Source organism: Cetorhinus maximus, chromosome 23 (assembly GCF_964194155.1).
Source record: "Cetorhinus maximus chromosome 23, sCetMax3.hap1.1, whole genome shotgun sequence".
NCBI classification, from domain to species: domain Eukaryota; kingdom Metazoa; phylum Chordata; class Chondrichthyes; order Lamniformes; family Cetorhinidae; genus Cetorhinus; species Cetorhinus maximus.
In genome coordinates this window covers 44,577,836-44,598,539 of record NC_135901.1, presented here as the reverse complement: position 1 = coordinate 44,598,539, position 20,704 = coordinate 44,577,836, and the positions used below count along the sequence as shown (strand labels likewise).

The window sequence follows — 20,704 nt, the reverse complement described above, 5'->3', positions numbered from 1 at the left end:
GAGATTATGCCCTCTAGTCCTAGACTCTCTCACAAAGGGAAACAACCTCTCAGCATCTACCCTGTCAAGCCCCCGAAGAATCTTATATGTTTCAATAAGGTCGCCACTCATTCTTCTAAACTCCAATGAGTACAGGCCCAACCTACTCAACCTCTCCTCAAAAGAAAATCCCTCCATACCCGGGATCAACAGAATGAATCTTCTCTGGGCTGCCTCCAGTGCCAGAATATCTTTCCTTAGATAAGGGGACCAAAATTGTTCACAGTATTCTCGGGGCGGTCTAACTGCTGCCTTGTATAGTTTTGGCAAGACTTCCCTATTTTTATACTCCATTCCCTTTGAAATTAAGACGAACATTCCATTTTCCTTCCCTATTCCCTGGTGAACTTGTATGTTAGCTTTTTTGGATTCATGCACAAGGACTCCCAAATCCCTCTGTGCTTCAGTCTTCTGCAGTCTTTCTCCACTTAAATAATATCCAGCTCCTCTATCCTTCCCGTCAAATAGTATAACCTCACATATTCCCTAATTATATTCCATCCGCCAAGTTTTTCCAGGTCTTGGTACATTTGAACATGGATTGTTTCAGTACCTGAGGAGTCACGAATGGTGCTGAACATTGTGCAATCATCAGTGAATATCCCCACTTCTGACCTTATGATGGAAGGAAGGTCATTGATGAAGCAGGTGAAGATGGTTGGGCTGAGGACACTATCCTGAGGGTCTCCTGCAGCGATGTCCTGAGTTGAGATGATTGACCTCCAACAACCACAACCCAAGACTCAAACCAGTGGAGAGTTTCCCCCTTCATTTCCATTGACTCCCGTTTTGCTAGGGCTCTTTGATGCCACACTCGGTCAAATGCTGCCTTGATGACAAGGGCAGATACTCTGACCTTACGTCCGGAGTTCAACTGTTTTGTCCATGTTTGAACGAAGGCCGTAATGAGGTCAGGAGCTGAGTGATCCTGGCAAAACCCTAATTGAGCACCAGTGACCTGATTACTGCTAAGCATGTTCCACTTGATTGCACTGTTGATGACCCCTTTCATTACTTTGCTGATGATCGAGAGTAGAATGATAGGGCAGTAATTGGTCCGATTGTGTTTATCATGCCTTGTGTACAGGACGTACCCAGGCCATTTTCCGCATTGCTGGGGAGATGCGAGTGTTGTAGCTGTACCGGAACAGCTTGGCTATGGGTGCAGCGAGTTCTGGAGTCCAGGTTTTCAGTACTATTGAAAATGGGGATATTTGTGGAGCCTCCTCCTCTAGTGAGTTGTTTAATTGTCCACTGCAATTCACGACTGGGTGTGGCAGGACTGCAGAGCTTAGATCTGATCCATTGGTTGTGGAATCGCTTAGCTCTGTCTGTCACATATCATTTACACTGTTTGACCTGCAAGTAGTCCTTTGTTGTATCTTCACCAGGTTGACATCTCATTTTTGTGTATGCCAGATGCTGCACCTGGCATGCCCTCCTGCACTCTTCATTGAACCAGGGTTGATCCCCTGGCTTGATGCTACTTGTAGAGTTGGGGAGGTTTGCCAGGCCATAAGGTTACAGATTGTGGTTGAGTGCAATTCTGCTGCTGCCGTTGGCCCACAGTGCCCCAAGGATGCCCAGCCTTGAGTTTCTAGATCTATTCAAAACCTATGTTATTTAGCACGATGGTAATGCCACACCATACGATGGAGGGCGTCCTCAATGTGAAGATGGGACTTAGTCTCCACAACGACTTCGTAGGAGGTGACTCCTACTGATGCTGTCATGGAAAGGTGCGTCTGCAGCAGACGGAGTGATGAGGATGAGGTCAAGTATGTGTTTCCCTCTTGAAGACTCTCTCACGACTTGTCACAGACCCAGTCTAGCAGCTATGTCTTTTAGGAATCGATCAGCTCTGTCAGTAGTGGTGTTATTGATCCACTCCCTGTTATTGAGGAGGAATTAATCATGAGTTTAGTTTCATGTCGACCAAGCGGACGGAATGTTTCAGGTTGCTAATCTTTTTCATTGTGTCACCTGGAAAGTGTGTTTGGCGACCTGGAATGTGGGGAGGGAAGAGGTGAAGGGCGGGCGCTGCATCTGTTGTGCTTGTATGGAAATGAGTCACAGTGATGTTCATAAGAAAACAAGAAATAGGAGCTGGGATAGACCATATGACTCTTTGAGCCTGTTCCACCATTAAATGATCTTTCAGTTCAACTCCACTTTCCCGCCCCATTTCCACTGATTCCCTTAGTGTCCAAATATTCTAGTGAGATAATCTCTCAAATAGAGGATGATGAATAACAGCTCGAAACCACAGTCCTCTCTCCCACTGCTGTACTGATCCTTCCAACATACAGGAATTTGGGGCAGTAGTAATGTTGATGCTCAGATTAGCTCTGTCTCCATATGTTAAATTGGATCGAGAAGCACTGGGGAAGGTGCAAAACAGATTTACTGGAATGATGCCAGAATTGGAAAGTTATATCAATCAACAAAGATTCAACAGTTTGCAAAAGTTTTGTTTGGAAAAGAGAGTGAGAGATGACCTGACCGAGGACTTTAAGATAGTGAAAGGGTTTGACAGGATGGACACGTGGAAGATGTTTCCACTTGTGAATGGATGGAAATAAATATAAGTTAGTCACTAATAAATCTAATGTGTAAATCATGATCAATTTTCATTCACCAGAGATAATGTAGAATGTGCCAGAAACACTCAGCACATCTAGGAGCATCTGCATTGAGAAGCATTAAGTTTTCAGGACTGTTCACTGATGCTATATTCCTTGCTGTACCGGTACTACCAGATCTGCTAAAAATTCCAGCATTTTCCATTTTCATTTCAGATTCACAGCACCCGCTTTTTGATAACTGTAGATGGTTGAGAATGTGGAACTCATTATCAGAAGGATTTGAGATCCCAATATGAGCTGGAAACTTATGGGTAAAATCACACTGTGAAATGATCGTTCACCAGCTGATTTGTTACATCCTTACTGACGACAGAATTTAAATGTTCTGTGTATGGAATGAAAAATCACTTGTTCACACGGCCTCCTGAGATTCCACTGAGTTCACATCTAACGATGGATTTGTTCTGCTGTTAATTACACCTGGCACAGAACTATGGCGGAAGACCAGTGCACTTTATTAAGTCAGTTGATATCAAAAAACATTGTTATATCTTGGCCCTGTGGTTCCAATCGTCACTGGATCACAAATAATAATTTCCTATTCAGAAATATGGACTTTCAATGACAGCGGGGCTACCCAGCATTCAAAGGGGAGCAGAACGTGCCCTATCCTCACAACAGGAGCTCCTAACACATGCGCAGTACGGTGTGTGCTGGAGCATGCGCATTGCGGTTTGTTTCATGGGCATGCGCAGTGCTGGCCTGTGACTGAAGTTGCTCAGAGCCGGTGAGAATGTGGAGCAAACTAACAGAGTTAGTGGGTGTGTGAGGAGGAATAGAGCCAGCAGAGTGGGCAGGGAGGCTTCATAATGACACAGTGCAGGCCACAGAGCCCAAATAACAAGGTACCGGTTTTGAGTTTGCAGAGAACGGACCGATAAATTCTGGATTTCTTCCTTCGCCAGGCCCGGGGTAACGGCCGCCATCTTTATAGGGGGCAATGTGCAGCAGTGCGCATGCGCGGTCATCCTGGTCCAAGTAGCTGGAGGAGAGAATGTTGTGAATTTCTATCCTGGACTGACAGGGATGGATTTTGGAAACTCCTTTTACAGGGGGTCAGAAGGGGAGGATTTACAGACGGGAATGTCAAGACCAACATCACATTTAGATATGACAGAGTCACTCGATTCATCAGGACCTGGATCATCCTTTTCTAATGCTCTGTATATATCGTTTCCCAAACATGTCACTGTCAGTTCAGGATAGAAATTCAGGACTTGGATATTATCGGCCTCTGAGTGTAATCATTGAGTTCCAGGTCATTACCACTCACAGTGTAAAATTTCTTCCTCTCATTACCCCTACAGACCTTGCCCAAAATCCTTAATCTGTGTCCCATAATCATTTTACATTCGGTTAATTGGAATAGCTTTTTGATAACTATCGTTATTTTTAGGGACCAAGGGGGCAATCTATGGGTGGAACCAGAGGACATTGCTAGAGTGTTGAATGAATACTTCACATCCGTCTTCACCCAAGAGAATGAGGATGAAGGTATGGAAATCGGGGAGAGAGACTGCAAGGTTCTTGAGCAAATTGATATTGGGAGTGACAAGGTATTGGAGGTGTTGGCAGGCTCAAAAGTGGACAAATCTCTAGGTCCGGATGATTTGTATCCCAGACTGCTGAGGGAGGCAAGGGAGGAGATCACAGAGGCACAGACCCAAAATTTTAATTCCCCTCTGGCCACGGGGGAGGTGCCAGAGGACTGGAGAACAGTTAATGTGGTTCTGCTCTTTAAGAAGGGTTGTCGAGATAAGCCAGGGAACTACAGACCAGTGAGTCTCACATCAGTGGCAGGGAAACTACTGGAGAAAATCCTGATGGAGAGAATCCATTTCCACTTGGAGAGGCAAGGTTTGATCAAGGAAAGTCAGCATGGCTTTGTCAGCGGGAGGTCATGCCTAACAAATTCGTTTGAATTTTTTGAGGAGGTGACCAGGTGTGCAGATGAGGATAGTGAGTTTGATGTAGTTTATATGGATTTCAGCAAAGCCTTTGACAAGGTCCCACATGGGAGACTTATAAAGAAGGCAAATACACATGGGAGACAGGGTAATTTGATAAGTTGGATTCAAAATTGGCTTAGCTGTAGGAGGCAGAGGGTGATGACAGAAGGCTGCTTTAGTGGCTGGAAGCCAGTGGCGTACCACAGGGATGTGTGCTTGGTCCCCTATTATTCACCATTTATATAAACGACATGTGGGGAGTAGGATTAGTAAGTTTGTGGATGACACAAAGATTGGCCGGGTGGTTGACAGTGAGATTGAGTGTTTTGGAGTACAGGAAGATATAAACGAGATGGTCAAATGGGCAGATAAGTGGCAGATGGAATTTAATCCTGAAAAGTGTGAGGTGATACACTTTGGAAGGGGTAATTTGACAAGGAAGTATTCAATGAATGGCATGACACCAGGAAGTTCTGAGGAACAAAGGGACCTTGGCATGTGTGTCCATAGATCTCTGAAGGCAGAGGGACATGTTAGTGGGGTGGTGAAAAAGGCATATGGGACATTTGCATTCATCAATCGAGGCATAGATTACAAAAGTAGGGAGGTGTTGTTGGAGTTGTATAGAACCTTGGTGAGGCCACAGCTGGAGTACTGTGTGCATTTCTGGTCACCACATTATAGGAAGGATGTGATTGCACTGGAGGGAGTGCAGAGGAGATTCACCAGGATGTTGCCTGGGATGAAACATTCAAGTTATGAAGAGAGGTTGGATGGACTTGGGTTGTTTATGTTGGAGCAGAGAAGACTGAGGGGCGACCTGATCGAGGTGTACAAGATTATGAGGGGCATGGACAGGTAGTTAGGGAGCAGCTGTTCCCCTTAGTTGAAGGGTCAGTTACGAGGGGACACAGGTTCAAGGTGAGGGGCAGGAGATTTGGGGAGATGTGAGGAAATACTTCTTTACCCAGAGGGTGGTGACGGTCTGGACTGCATTGCCTGAGCGGTTGGTGGAAGCAGGCTGCCTCGCATCCTTTTGAAAAGTACCTGGATGAGCACTTGACACGTCATTACATTCAAGGTTATGGGCCAAGTGCTGGTAAATGGGATTAGGTAGGTCGGTCAGGTGTTTCTCACGTGTTGGTGCAGATTCGATGGGCCTCTTCCACACTGTGATTCTGTGTGATCTACCTTATCTAAACCTATCATAATCTTGTACACCTTTATCAAATCTCCCTCAATCTCCTTTACTTGAAGGAGAACAAAACCTTCTAGCTCATATCCCCCATCCCTCGACCCATTCTGGTAAATCTCCTCTGTCCCCTTTCAAGGACCCTCCCATTCTTCATAATGTGTGGTGATCACTGGTTTGCACAGACCCAGATGTTCTGTGTCCGTGTCTGTGACATCATCACACATCGACAATTACACTGTGACATCATCACACATCGACAATTACACGGTGACATCACCCCGCACTCCGGGTATTTCCTCAACTGGGAGATTTTTCTCTGACTCCAGTGCTTCTGATATCTTTCCAGCTGCAGGCTCCAGCAGGAGAGTTTAAAGTTGACCCTTGAAATTGTTTCACAGGTGAGTATTTTTGACTATTCATCTACAATTTAAAGATTTTGGTTTTATGCTCTATTGCCTATGCTCTGTTATCTATGCAAAGTTCCATGGCTCTGAGATTGGTGTGAATGCCTTCTCAGTTACATTGTTAAGGTTTGTTAATGTCAATGAGAGTGTTAAGGTAAACAGGTGATGGGTGTTTGAACACAATGAAGTAGGGGATAGCTGGGACACTGGGCGTGGGTGAGCAGTGTTGACAGTGAACCAAGTCAACAAACTATCTCAGCAAGAAAAGGCTCTGTGTCTTAGTTTTGACTTCACCAATTGGTGTAGATCCTGCTAACGGCTGGTGTGGCTTCTTTCTTGTGGATCTGAATCCCATGTCCATTGTTATTATTCTTGGCCAGACACATGCGATCTGGTGAGGGATCAATAACATTTTGTTTCAAGTAGATGAAGGTTGAGATTTAAGATACCTGCTTTTGGAATAAAGGCACAAGTTTCCATGGGTTTTGAACAACAATAAAACAAAATTTACTGTACAAGTTCAGAAAGATAAAACAATTTACAATATGTACCTGATACTCGAACATTCAGGGTAAGTATGAGGTACATGTGAATTAACAGACGAACTGTGGTGAGACACACCACATTACAGAGTAAATGACAGATGCAACCAAAAGAGATTCCATGGATTTCTCTACAATCCACTCAGCCGTTAGTCCCACATTGACTCAACCAATCTCACTGAAACTTAGTCTTTCTCAAGAGGGTTTCCAATCTCCAGCATCGAAGATCTCACCTGGCATTCTCTCCAAAAGTCACTCCCACTCAGATGGCTTTAAAAATGGATGGCCCATCTCACAGAGTTTCAGTCTCGCTTTCCGAGATTCCTTCTCCCTGGATTCCTGAGTACACTCAAACACTAGCTTGCAAGCACAGTTTTAGAGTTATGGCTGTGCCAAGCAAAACACCATTGCTCCAAAGGGGTACCTTTGCTTCAACAGCCCTCTTTAGTTAAATTCTGCCCCTGCAGCCTTTTCTCTAAATTTTTAACTCCACTTAACTGGGACGTTTGCCCGTCCCTGTCTCTGTGCCACCTGTTGCCTGGCAACTCCCGGAAATAACTGCCTCAAGAAGAGCTGTTCACTGACACTTGAACTGATCTGTGACCTATCAAAACACTCCCAGAGGGTCCCACCATTGTTACTAGACAGGAACCAACGTAACAAGCATTAGAACATCCTGGACCTTTAAATTTTACAATCTGCACTGTTAGCACCCAGGGATGCAGGATGAATTGAATTCATAACACCATCCATTGCTCTGTTTCAGCTCTGTCCTCTCTGATCACCCTCTCTGCTATTGCCCAACTTCCTCTGTCTCTAATATGGGTGTATTTTAGCTGTTTAGTGTTTTACTGTTGCTTCTGCTGACTGATTCGAAATGAAGTTTTCACTGCTGCCACATCCCCCGCCCATGTGCTGCTGGCTTCCCAGCTTTATCTTCTCACAATATCTTTCATCGTCAGGAATTGTTTCCCCTGTGCTATAGTCCATTTATCTTCCACCTCTGAGATCATATTGACCATCAAATTCTGCACAATTTTTATTTCCTGTAATTCATTCTGCACACCCTGAAATGTTTACTCTGTTTCCCTCTCCCCAGATACCAGCAAATATTGCCAATCCCCAGTGGCCTGTGGGGAAGATGATGTTTGACCTTCTTGAACCGCTGCAGTCAATGTGGTGAAGGTGCTCCCACGATGCTGTTAGGTAAGGAGTTACAGGTTATTCACCCAGCGATGATGAAGGGACGGCGTTATAATTCCAAATCAATAACAATCGTTTCTGCTTCTGTCACACTTTTAATGTTATAACATGTTCCAAGACATTTCCCAGAAAAGTAACATTTGACACTGAGCCACATGAGGAGATATTAGGGCCGGTGACCAAAAGCTTGGTCAAAGATGTCGCTTTTAAAGGGAATCTTCCAGGGGGTTTTCTTCTTAAATCTTCCAAGGGATGTGGGCTTCGCTGACTTGGGCATTTATTGCCCATCCCTAATTTCCCTTGAGAAGGTGGTGGTGAGTTGCCTTCTTGAGCTGTTGCAGTCCATGTGGTGTAGGTACACCCAGCTTGCTGTCAGGGAGGGAGTCCCAGGATTTTGACCCAGCGACAGTGAAGGAACGGCGATATATTTCCAAGTCAGGATCGTGAGTGACTTGGAGGGGAACTTCCAGGTGGTGGTGTTCCCATCTATCTGCTGCCCTTGTCCTTCCAGATGTTAGTGGTCACAGGTTTGGAAGGCATTGTCTAAGGAGCCTTGATGAATTCCTGCAGTGCATCTTGTAGATGGTAGACACTGCTGCTACTGTGCGTTGATGGTGAAGGGAGTGAATGTTTGTGGATGTGGTGCCAGTCAAGCGGGCTGCTTTGTCCTGGACAGTGTCAAGCTTCTGAATGTTGCGGGAGCTGCACTCATCCAGGCAAATGGAGAGTATTCCATCACACTCCTGACTTGTGCCTTGTAGATGGTGGACAGGCTTTGGGGAGTCAGGAGGTGAGTTACTCACCACAGGATTCCTAGCCTCTGACCTGCTCTTGTAGCCACAGTATTTATATGGCTTGTCCAGTTGAGTTTCTGGTCAATGGTAACTCCCCAGGATGTTGATAGTGGGGGATTCAGCGATGGTAATGCCCTTGACTGTCAAGGGGCAATAGTTAGATTCTATCTTGTTGGAGATGGTCATAGCCTGGCACTTGTGTGGTGTGAATGTTACTTGCCACTTGTCAGCCCAAGCATGGATATTGTCCAGATATTGCTGCATTTGAGGATGGAGTTATTAAGTGTTTGAGGAGTCGTGAATGGTGCTGAACATTGTGCAATCATCAGCAAATACCCCCACTTCTGACCTTATGATGGAAGGAAGGTCATTGATAAGCAGCTGAAGATGGTTGGGCCCAGGACACTATCCTGAGGAACTCCTGCAGTGATATCCCGGAACTGAGATGATTGACCTCCAACAACCACAACCATCTCCCTTTGTGCTAGGTATGACTCCACCCAGCGGAGAGTTTTCCCCTGATTCCCATTGACTCCAGTCTTGCTAGGGCTCTCTGATGTCAAATGCTGCCTTGGTATCAAGGGCAGACACTCTCATGTCACTTCTAGAGTTCAGCTCTTTTGTCCATGTTTGATTCAAGGCTGCAATGAGGTCAGGAGCTGAGTGGCCCTGGCAGAACCCAAACTGGGCATCAGTGAGCAGGTTATTGCTAAGTAAGTGCCGCTTGACAGAAGTGTTGATGACCCCTTCCATCACTTTACTAATAACCCAGAGTAGACTGATGGGTTGGCAATTGGCCAGTTGGATTTGTCCTGCTTGTTGTGTACAGGACATTTTTCCACATAGCCAGGTAGATACCAGTGTTATAGCTGCACTGGAACAGCTTGGCTACGGGTGCAGCAAGTTCTGGAGCACAAGTCTTCAATACTATTGCTAGAATATTGTCAAGATCCATAGCCTTTCCAGTATCCAGTGCCTTCAGCCATTTCTTAATATCATGTGGAGCGAATCGAATTGGCTGAAGACTGGCATCTATGATGTTGGGGATCTCCGGAGGTCGAAAGGTTTAGGGAGGAAATTCCAGAGCTTGGGGCCTTCGATACTGACAAAATGGCTACCAAAGATGGAGTGAGTCAAATCAGGAGTGCACAGGAGGCTGGAATCAGAGGAGTACAGATATGTCAGAGGGTTGCGAGGCTGGTGGAGATTTCGGAGTTAGGGAGCAGGAATGTGAAAACAGGGATGAGATATTTCAAATTTCAGTTCTCCTTAACCCGGAGCCTTTGCAGGTCAGTGAGCACAGGGTGATGGGTGAACAAGACTTGGTGCGAGTAAACACAGGGACAGTAGAGTTTTGGATGACCTCAAGATTACAGAGAGGTTGAATGTGGGAGACCAGCCGGGATTGCGTTAGGATAGTTAAGTCTAGAGGTAACAAAGGAATGGATGAGAGTTTCAGCAGCAGATGAGCTGAGACTGGGGTGGAGTCGGGCGATGTTACTGAGGTGGAAATAGGCGGTCTTGGTGATGATGTGGATATGTGGTTGGAAGCTCATCTTGGGGTGAGATATTTCACCATTGTTGTGAGCAGTCTGGTTCAGCCTCAGACAGTTGTCAGGGAGAGGGATGGAGCAGGTGTCTGGGGAATGGAATTTGTAGCGGGGACTGAAGACAATGGCTTCAGTCTACCCAATATTTAAATAAAGGAAATTTCTGCTAATCCAGTATCGGTCAGGACGGTGTGTGACTTGGAGGGGAACTTGGAGGTGATGGTGTTCACATACACCTGCTATCCTGGCCCTTCTAGGATGGAGTTTGAAGGTTTGGGAGATTCTGCCTAAGTTCTGGCCGAGTTGTTGAAATATAAATGCCCTCTGCTTCACCAATTCTGAAGAAGAGTCTTAAGGGCTCGAAATGTTAACTGTGCTCCTATCCGCAGATGCTGCCAGACCTGCTAAGTTTTTCCAGGTACTTTTGTTTTTGTTTTGGATTTCCAGCATCCGCAGTTTTTTGCTTTTATCCTCGGGTTGAAAGTCCAGCGGGTGAGAAAGGGCCGAGTGCAGGAGAGGAATGGAGCCGGAGGGTGGACTGGGAGGGTTCACAAACGCCCGGTGTACGACTCCAAACCGGGATTAGAAACTCCCGGAGCCCAGTTTACACCGAGTGTTTGGAAACTCCTGTTACAGGGGGTTAGAAGGGGAGGATTTACACACAGCAAACTCAAACCCAGAGAAATGTTTGTCTCTTCTCAATTTCTATCCTGGACTGACAGTGATGGACTTTTTTTATAATCTCAATTTTACAGCATATTAAATCGGTAGGATTTACAAACGGGGAAACTCAAACCAAACATCACATCAAGATCTGACAGAGTCACTCAATTCCTCAGGGCCTGAATATTATTGGACTTTGACCGTGGAAGGAAAAAGGTTTGTCTGTTCTCTTTGTGGGAAAAGATTTCAGGTATCAGTGTGACTGGAAAAGCAATAAGATATTCAAAATACTACTAATATCGCACCTCAACCACAGTAAGTACAGCACAGGAAGAGGCCATTCAGCCCATTGGGTTTATGCTGACTTTCTGTAGAGCAATCCAGTCTGTCACATTCCCCTGCTGTATTCCCAAAGCCCTGCAAGTTTATTTCCCTAAAAAGCCGATCCAATCTCCTTTTTAAATCATTGATCATTTCCGCTTCCTTCCCCCCTCATAGGCAGGGAGTTCCGGGTTATTACCACTTGCTGTGTAAAAAGTTCCACCATGCATTTGCCCTGTATCTATTGTCCATAACCTTCAATCAGTGTCCCCCTAATCCTTGTACCATCACCAAATGGAAACAACTTTTTCTTTGTCGATCTTATCTAAACCTGTCACAATCTTGTCCACCTCTATCCAATCTCCCCTCAACTCTCTAACTCCAAGAAGAACAACTTCAGCTTCTCCAATCTCCCTTTGTAACTGAATTCTCTTTTTCCTGCAACCATTCTGGTTAATCTCCTCTACTCCCTCTCAAGGACCCTCACATCTTTCCTAAGTGTGGAGACCAGAACTAGATGCAATACTTTTGTTGTGACCTAACCAGAGCTTTATAACGGGTCAGCTTATTTTCCTGCTTTTGTACACGTTGTATCTGTTTATGAAGCCCAAGATCCCATATATTTTGATAACTGCGCTCTCAATATGCCCTGTAACCCCCAAACGTCTGTGCACATCAACCCCCAGGTCCCCTGTCCCTGCACTCTCTTTGGGACTGTACCATTAAGTATCTATTGCCTCTCCCTATTCCTTCTGCCAGTATTCATCATCTCACTGTGAGGGTTGTATTCCCTGGAATTTAGAAGATTGAGGATGATTTTCTCAAAGTTTTCATGATATTAATTGGAAATGGCGTGGTAGATAGAGGGGAAGTATTTCCATTGGTTGGGGAATCCAGGACTGAGGAACATGGTCTAAAAATTAGAGCCAGAAATTTCAGGAGTGAGCTTAGGAAAATCTTCTCCAGGTAAAGTTGGGAAAAGTTTGGAATTCTCTTCCTGAATTGGCAGTTTATGCTTGATCAATATTCAGTTTCAATCTGACTTTGAAAGATCTATGCTAACACAAGGTATAAATTAAGGCACATGAGACAAAGGGTCACAGATCAGCCATGATCTGATTGCATGGTGGGACAGGATCGATGGGCTAAATGGCCAACTCCTGGAATCAAAGATACTTAGAGCACAGAAGGAGGCCATTCAATCCCTTTGTGCTTGTGCCGTCTCTTTGAAAGGGCAGTCGTGTTTAGCCCCACACACCCACTTTCTGTTTGTAACCCTGTAAGTTCCTCAATCTCAAATCCCTGTCAACTCCCTTTTGAAATTCCTGGTAGGATCTGATTGCAGCACTTTTTCAGGTAGAATGTTCCAGATCCTGACAACTCTCTGTTGGTACAGAAACTGCTGAACTCGATGTTGAGTGTGGAAGGTTGTAAAGTGCCGAATTGAAAGATGAGCTGCTGTTCCTTGAGCTCCCATTGAGCTTCATTGAAACATTGCAGGAGGCCGAGGTCAGAGTGGGAGTGGGGCGGAGAATTAAAATGACAAATGACCGGAAGCTCAGGGTCAAGCTCACAGACTGAACGGAGGTTGTTCCACAAAGTGATCACCCAATCTGTGTTTGGTCTTCCCAATGTAGAGCAGATCACATCGTGAGCAGTGAATACAGTAACTAAACTGCAAGAAGTACAAATAAATCACTGTTTGGTTTCATCTTTCAAAACTATGAGAACCCGAAGACAGATGCTTAATTTGAACAATGAAGCTTACAAAGTAAAGCAAACTGATTGTCAGAATATTAAACTCCAGCCCAGTTACAGAGATTATTAACACCATCAGAAACAAAGCCCAGCTGTCAGAATGAAGATGGTTCAGTCCTGGTTGTGATTAACAGCAGCAATAACAGCAGAATCCAACCCCTGCAGTCAGTTGTGAACTGATTGGTTTCTCGTAGTTTGGATGATCAGTTAAATCCCTTCTCACATGCGGAGCAGGTGAACGGCCTCTCCCCAGTGTGAACTCGCTGGTGTGTGTCCTGGAGATGATGGTTTTCCCATGCACCAGCTGCCCTTGTATTCTGGGTGCTGTGGGGCTGTGAGTTGGGTTGATTCTGTCAACATGCTGGTTGAGTTACAGATGTGCACGGTCCATTTCCCATGCCCCCTCCTCCGCCTCTCTCTCTCTTTCTCTCTCTCTCTCTCTTTCTCTCTTCCCACATAGACCAGTCTTGTGTGGGTCCAGACCGGGTGGCATGTTCCCTTCCCTGAAGGACATTAGTGAACCTTTTGGGTTTTTAATGACAATCCAGCAGTTTTCATGGTCACTTTTTCCTAATGCCGGCCCCACAAATTCCCAGATTCATTCAGCTCAGTTTCACAACCTGCCTTTGTGTTTTTGTGGGTTCTCTCTCACTCCCTTTTTCTGTTTTAAATCAATTTCACAGGGTACTAGAAGGAGAGGATTTGCAGCCGAGAAACTGAAACCAAACATCACATCAGGATCTGAAGGAATCGCCCAAATTATCGTGACCTGAATATCATTGGATTTTGAACATGGAAGGAAAATGCCCCGTTCACAGTGGGGAGAAATCACATAAGTGTGTGTGTGTGGACAAGGCTTCAGCCAATCATCTGACCTGTTGAAATACGTGCACTGTCACACCAGGGAGAAACTGTGGTAAAGTGGAGATGGTAGGAAGGGATTTAGTTCCCTTTCCAGGCTCGAAACATGTTGGCGCATTCACACTGGGGATAGGCCAATCACCTGTTCCGAGTGTGGGAATGGAGTCACTCAGGTATCCACCCTGGTGACACGCAAGTGAGTTCAAACGCAAGTGAGCACCATTTGGGTGCTCTCACTGCGGGACTGGGTTCAGGCAAGCATCTAAACTCACTGTACATCAGGGCATTCACAGTGGAGAGAGACCATTCCCCTGCTCTGAGTGTGGGAAGCGATTCACTCAGTCATCAAGCCTCTTGAAACACCGGTGAGTTTGCGAGTAAGAACAGTGATTGAATTTTGCAGCTAATCACATCCAGGACTGAACCATCTTCATTGGGATCTGTTTCTGCTGATGTTTATAAATTCCATATCGATATTGGGGTTAATGTTGTGGTCAAAAGTCAAATAAAACAGATTTGTGTTGAATATAATGATGCTGAGTCTATTAATACAGCGCCACTTCATAAACCTTTTCCCAGTGAGACCCCATTGTAATGCCTCCGACTTGGTGTGACCCTAGAGTGAAAATGTGGGGGGTACAGGAGATGTTGAGCGGGGCGGAGACTTCAGACAGACAGTTTGAATAATCATTATTGTACAGAGAACAATTGACACAACTAAATATGAAGGTTTAACTCGCTGACCTCCTGGATTAGGACATCTTGCTGAAGTGTACTTCCGTCAGTCTCTGTGGCGCTATTGCTTAGCACGTTGGGTGTTAACTGAAAGGTTGGTGAGTTGAGACCACCTGGGGTGGGGGGGGGGGGGGGGGGGAGGTGGCGGGAGGGGAGCTTTCATTGATTTCTCTCCGTCAGCATTCAATTTCACACAATTCCGATTGTTAATGGGTACATGGGCTGCAAGAAAATATCTCCCAAATGTTGCCAGCTCGACCATTATCCAGTGAGTTCCTGCACAAACAGTTTTATTTAACCTATTCATTTCAAATATAAAGAGAAAACAATTAGAATTACCATGTACCTACCTCTAACCCATTAGAAATCTCTGAAGTTATTGTATTCAGACAAATCCATCAATTATTCTCGCTTCCTCAGCTCCACAGTGAGTGAGACAGGGAAAAGCAGAAAAGCAGCAATATTCCGGCCCCGCACTCTCCAATCGCCCACTGCCAGCAGAAAGCGGCGACTGTAGCTTCAATCAGTGGGTTACTGCCCATCCCTGGGACACAAGATACTACAACCCAGGCCAAACCTCCCAATACACCGAGCACAGGCTTAGGAAATCACAGGTAGATTATACCCCGGTCACAAAACCTCCGAGCAGCATTTACAGAACACCGAGTGAGTAAGTCACAAATAAAAGTCACACAAACTTTCTAAATCTTTTCACTGTAAAATTCCTTCACTTGACTGAAAAGCTGACTGTTGTGAATCTGAAAATGAGCACGATGGGATTTGTGTTACCGAGTGACTTGTTTTCCATTGTCCATCAGGTTTGGAATTCAATTTGTTTTTTAAAAATTCGTTCATGGGATGTGGGCGTCACTGGCTAAGGCAGCATTTATTGTCCATCCCTATTTGTCCATGTGTTGAATATTGAAGCAAATCTGATTTCACAATGAGCACACAAAGCAGGTGAGCATTAAATCCAGGGACAAATCTTGAGGAAAATGGATCACAATATTTGCAAGGAGGTGCAGTCAGGTATTGTGTAAATGCTGCTCGGAAGTTTAGTCACTGGTATGTAATCTCCTTGTGTTTCCCTGAGGCTGTGCTCGGTGTATTGGAAAACATTGAACCCTTGGACTTCTGGGTGTCAATTTCCTTCTCCACCATTGCATTCAGGCATTAATCTCGCTGCGATAAGGGATGTGAACTTATGTGGGTGCATGCCCGGCTAGCTCAGTTTTTAGAGCATGGAACTAGTAATCTTTGCGTTGTGGGTTTGATTCCCCACGTTGGGCATCATCAGTTTTTTTAAACTTTGCTGCTTGATGGGTAATCCCCAGCTCTCCATTCCTCTGGCAGTGTCACCGCTCAAACCGAGTCTTTCTCCCACCTTGTTAATATCACAGTTGTTGGTTTATGAGTGAAAACTACCCTCTGCTTCACTGGAGGAGTAAGAGACAAATGTGTAGTTGCGGCCTAATGTACAACAAGTGATGACTCTTTAAAAGTGGCAAGTCCCACTCAAGCCCCTGTACCACCAAAACTGCTCAGAGTCACAGAATTAGAATGGCCACTTCTTGGGGGACCGATAGCGGCGGGCCCACATCAATCAGGATCCAGGCGAGAATGATCTAACGCATAAGATTGTGGGAGAGTATTCGGGAACTCCTCCTGAACCTTATTCACATCAAAACAAGCTGTGAGGAAACATTGGATAGTATGGGTTTGATTTCTTCGGAGCAGAGGAGGCTGAGGGGAGATTTATCTGAGGTGGAAAACATTATGAAGGGCGGAGATAGAGTGGATAGGAAGGAGCTATTTCCGTGAGCAGAGACATCAATAACCAGGGACATAGATTTAGAAAGAAAGAAATCCTCACATTTAAATAGCACCTTCCCACACCACTGGAATCCCAAAATGCTTTTCAGCCAATGAGATATTTTGGAAGTGGATTCACTGTTGTAAAGTAGGAAATGCAGCAAACTCCCACACACAGCAACATCATAATGAGCAGAGAATCTGTTCTTGAGATGTTGATTGAGTGATAAATATTAAACAGGACACGGGACTCTTTGTGGAATAGTGACATGGGGTATTTTAAATTCAGCTGAGAGGGCAGAGGGGACCTCAGTTTAAAATCCCAAGGAAACACCTCCGCCAGTGCAGGATTCCGTCAGTACTCTGCTGGATGGTTAACTGATTGCTGTGCTCAACTCTGAGTAATGGGATTTGACGTCAGAACCTTCCAACATAGAGGAGAAAGTGTTACTAACAGAGTCACAGTAAAACCAACAATTCAACTTAACAAAATTAATGGAAGGATTAGTGGGGAGTTGTCGAGCAATTTATTTCACTCAGATGTGTGGGGTCTCGAACTCACTGACTGAGCTGTTGGCAGAGGGAGAAACCCCCACTGGGTTAAAGAAAAGAAAACTTGGAAAATGATTTGAGCTGATGTAACCTACACAGGTACAGACCAAGAGCTAGAACGTGAGATTGAACTGGATTGTTCTTTTATATCATAAATAATAATAATATAAAATCAAAATATTGTGGATCCAGGAAATCTGAAATAAAAACAGAAAATGCTGTAAAAGCTCTGTGGAGGGAGAAACAGAGTTAACGTTTCGAGTCGGAATGACCCTTCTTCAGATTGTTCTTTTTCTGTCAACATGGACACGATGGATCAAACAACCACCTTCTGGGTCGTAAATATTTCTATGTTTAGGTATTTCAATGTTTAAAAATTGAGACTTTTCCTGCATGATTTGTGTGTATTTGCTCAATAAAATCTCTGTAATGGTGGGGAAGGATTGAGAGTTTTCAGTGTGGGTCAGAAGTCATATGTGTCAACAGAGAAGCAACACATTTCAGATCAGAACAGAAATAGACAACAGGTACAGAATGGCTCTCCCACCTTTAGTTTATTTATTCATTCCATTACCACAGTTTTTGCCTTGTGTCCTTATCCCTTTAGTTATTTAATCTCTCCTGTATTCACCCAATCACAAGCTTTTTCTTCTGTTCTTTCCCCCTTTCCCTGTTTGTGTTCTTTCCTAAAATCTATTGTATCTCTAACTTATTTTCCAATTTAGTTGGAAGTTCGGTGACCTGAGCCGTCAAATGTTTCTCTTTCCACAGTCTCGGCCTGACCACTGAGTATTTCCAGAATTTTCTGATAGGGAATCAGGATCACAGCTGATCGAATTTAAATTAAATGACTCAGTCAAAGCTTGTAATTGACAGTCAGTGTCAGTAATGGTGACTAGCATTGCCAGAAAAACCCATTTGGTTCATTATTGCTATTTAACAATGTTAAAAATTCCATCTTTAAAAGTTGAAAGCATTTCATCCATAATCAGTACATTCTTAATGGCAGGACGCTGTTTAAATGTTCCATGTATGGGGGGAAAAAATCAGTTATTCACCCGATCTGCTGAGACTCCAGTGGTCTCCAGACATCTAATGGCAGTGGTTTGTTCTGCTGGTAATTACATTCAGGACAGAACTATGGTGCAGGGCCTGTTCACTTTGTTTTATCAATCAAGGGATTTAATAATTTTATATCCTTCCGCTATGGCTCCATCGCAATCAAATCCCAAAACAATATCTATTCAACACGATCGCCTTTCCATGGCGGGACGATTACCCAGCATTCGGAGCGACACAGGATGTGCCCTATCCTCACTGCAGGGGAGACTACGCATGCGCCGTGGCTTGGCTTTAATGGAGCATGCGCGGTAGGTGTTATACCTAGCGCATGCGCAGCGAATGCTGCAGCTGCGGGATTTGTGGTCATCTCGGCTCCGCAACGAGTGAGAAATAACCGACTGTAGGAGGGTAATGGAGGCGGCGGAGTGGGTGTGGCGGGTTCATGAAAACCCAGTGGAGGCCCCAAACCCACAGTAAGAATGTACAGGTCCCACGTTTGCTGCAAATCCGGCGGCAACTGCGGGACCTTGTCCGCCCCTCACATTTCCGCATTTATAGGGAGCAATGTGCAGCAGGGCGCATGCGCGGTCATCTTGGTCCAGGTAGCAGGAGGAGAGAATGTTGTGAATTTCTATCCTGAGCTGACAGGGATGGATTTTGGAAACTCCCTTTCCCAGGGGGTTAGAAGGGGAGGATTTACACACAGCAAACTCAAACCAAGAGAAATGTTTGTCTCTTCTCAATTTCTATCCTGGACAGACAGTGATGGCTATTGTAAATTTCTATTACAGGACATTAGAAAGGGTGGATTGACAGACAGGAAACTCAATTCAAGAATCACATCAAGAACTGAAAGATTCACTCCGTTCATCGGGACCTGACTATCAACAGCATTGAATGTGGAAGGAATAAGGTTTGTCTGTTCTGTCTGTGGGAAAAGATTTCAATCATCATAGGGACTGGAAAAAACAGAGGGAGAAACTTGAGAGATTTGAAAACAAGGATGAGAATCTTAAAATTGAGGTATTGCTTCACCGGGAGCCTGTGTAGGTCAATGAGCAGAGTGGTGATGGAAGGAAGAGACACAGTGTAAGTAAGATTTACTTATGATTTTGAATACCTCTATCAAATCTTAAGGGTCTGGACAGAGTAAAGAGGGAGAAACTGTTCCCATTTGTGAAAGGATAGAGAACAAGATGGCACAGATTTAAGAAAAAATAATCAATGTAGATATGAGAAGAAACTTGTTCGCACAGCAAGTGGTTAAGATGTGCAGCCTGAGAGTGTGGTGGAGGCAGCTTCATTCAAGAGGATCAGAACCTGAAAAGGAAGAATGTGCAGGTTTATGAGGAGAAGGTGGGGAAATGGCACGAAGTGAATTGCTCATTCAGAGAGTTGGTACAGACAGGAAGGGCCGAATGGTCTCCTTCAATGCTCTCACAATTATATGAGTCTGTGATAGGCAGTGAAGTTTTGGATTATCTCAGGTTTATGGAGTTTGAATGTGGGAGGCCAGATAGGAAAGTGTCAGCACAGACATGTCTAGAGGGAGCAAAGAAATGGATGAGATTCACAGAGTCATAGAGGTCTGCAGCACAGAAAAAGGCCCTTCGGCCTATTGAATCTGTGCCAGTCAAACAAGCACCTAACTATTCTAATCCCATTTTCCAGCGCTAGGCCCATAGCCTTATATGCCATTGTATCGCAAGTGCACATCCAAATACTTCTTAAATGTTGTGAGGGTTTCTGCCTCTACCACCCTTTCAGCCAGTGAGTTCCAGATTCCCACCACCCTCTGGGTGAAAAAGTTCTTCCTCACATCCCCTCTAAACCTCCTGCCCCTTACCCTAAATCTATGCCCCCTGGTTATTGATCCCTCAACCAAAGGGAAAAGTTCCTTCCTGTCTACCCTATCCATACCCCTCATAATTTTATACACCTCAATCATGTCCCCCCTCAATCTCCTCTGCTCCAGGGAAAATAACCCCAGTTTATCCAATCTCTTCTCATAACTGAAACTCTCCAGCCCAGGCAACATCCTGGTAAATCTCCTCTGCACTCTCTCTAGTGCAATCACATCCTCCCGATAATGCTGATTCCAGAAATGAATGCAATAATCTAGCTGTGGCCTAACCAGCGTTTTAGACAGTTCCAGCATAACCTCCCATATTCTATGCCTCAGCTAATAAAGGCAAGTATCCCATATGCCTTCTTAACCACCTTATCTACCTGTCCCGCTATCTTAAGAGACCAGTGGACATGCACACCAAGGTCCCTCTGATCCTTGGTACTTCCCAGGGTTCTACCATTCAGCGTGTATTTCCGTGCCTTGTTTGTCCTGCCCAAGTGCATCACCTCACATTTATCTGAATTACATTCCGTTTGTCACTGATCAGCCCATCTGACCAGCCTGTCTATGTCCTCCTGTAATCTAAGGCTATCCTCCTCACTATTTACCACCCCACCAATTTTCGTGTCATCCGCGAACTTACTGATCAACCCTCCGACATTCAAGTCTAAATCGTTTATATATACCACAAACAGCAAGGGACCCAACACCGATCCCTGTGGAACTCCACTGGACACAGGCATCCAGTCACAAAAACACCCTCGACCATC

At 44.9% G+C, this 20,704-nt stretch overlaps 1 long non-coding RNA gene and 1 pseudogene across 1 annotated transcript; both read left to right on the top strand.

Annotated features, from left to right (window-relative positions):
* The first annotated feature begins 5,388 nt into the window (after positions 1-5,388).
* LOC144698258 (uncharacterized) lies at positions 5,389-14,448 on the top strand. The gene is made up of 4 exons (XR_013580474.1): positions 5,389-6,226; positions 7,874-7,980; positions 11,077-11,200; positions 13,747-14,448. It is a non-coding gene; the product is annotated as an uncharacterized LOC144698258 (long non-coding RNA).
* Positions 14,449-18,358: 3,910 nt separating this feature from the next.
* The window catches only part of LOC144698015 (uncharacterized), an 84,563-nt pseudogene continuing 82,217 nt past the window's right edge, over positions 18,359-20,704 (top strand).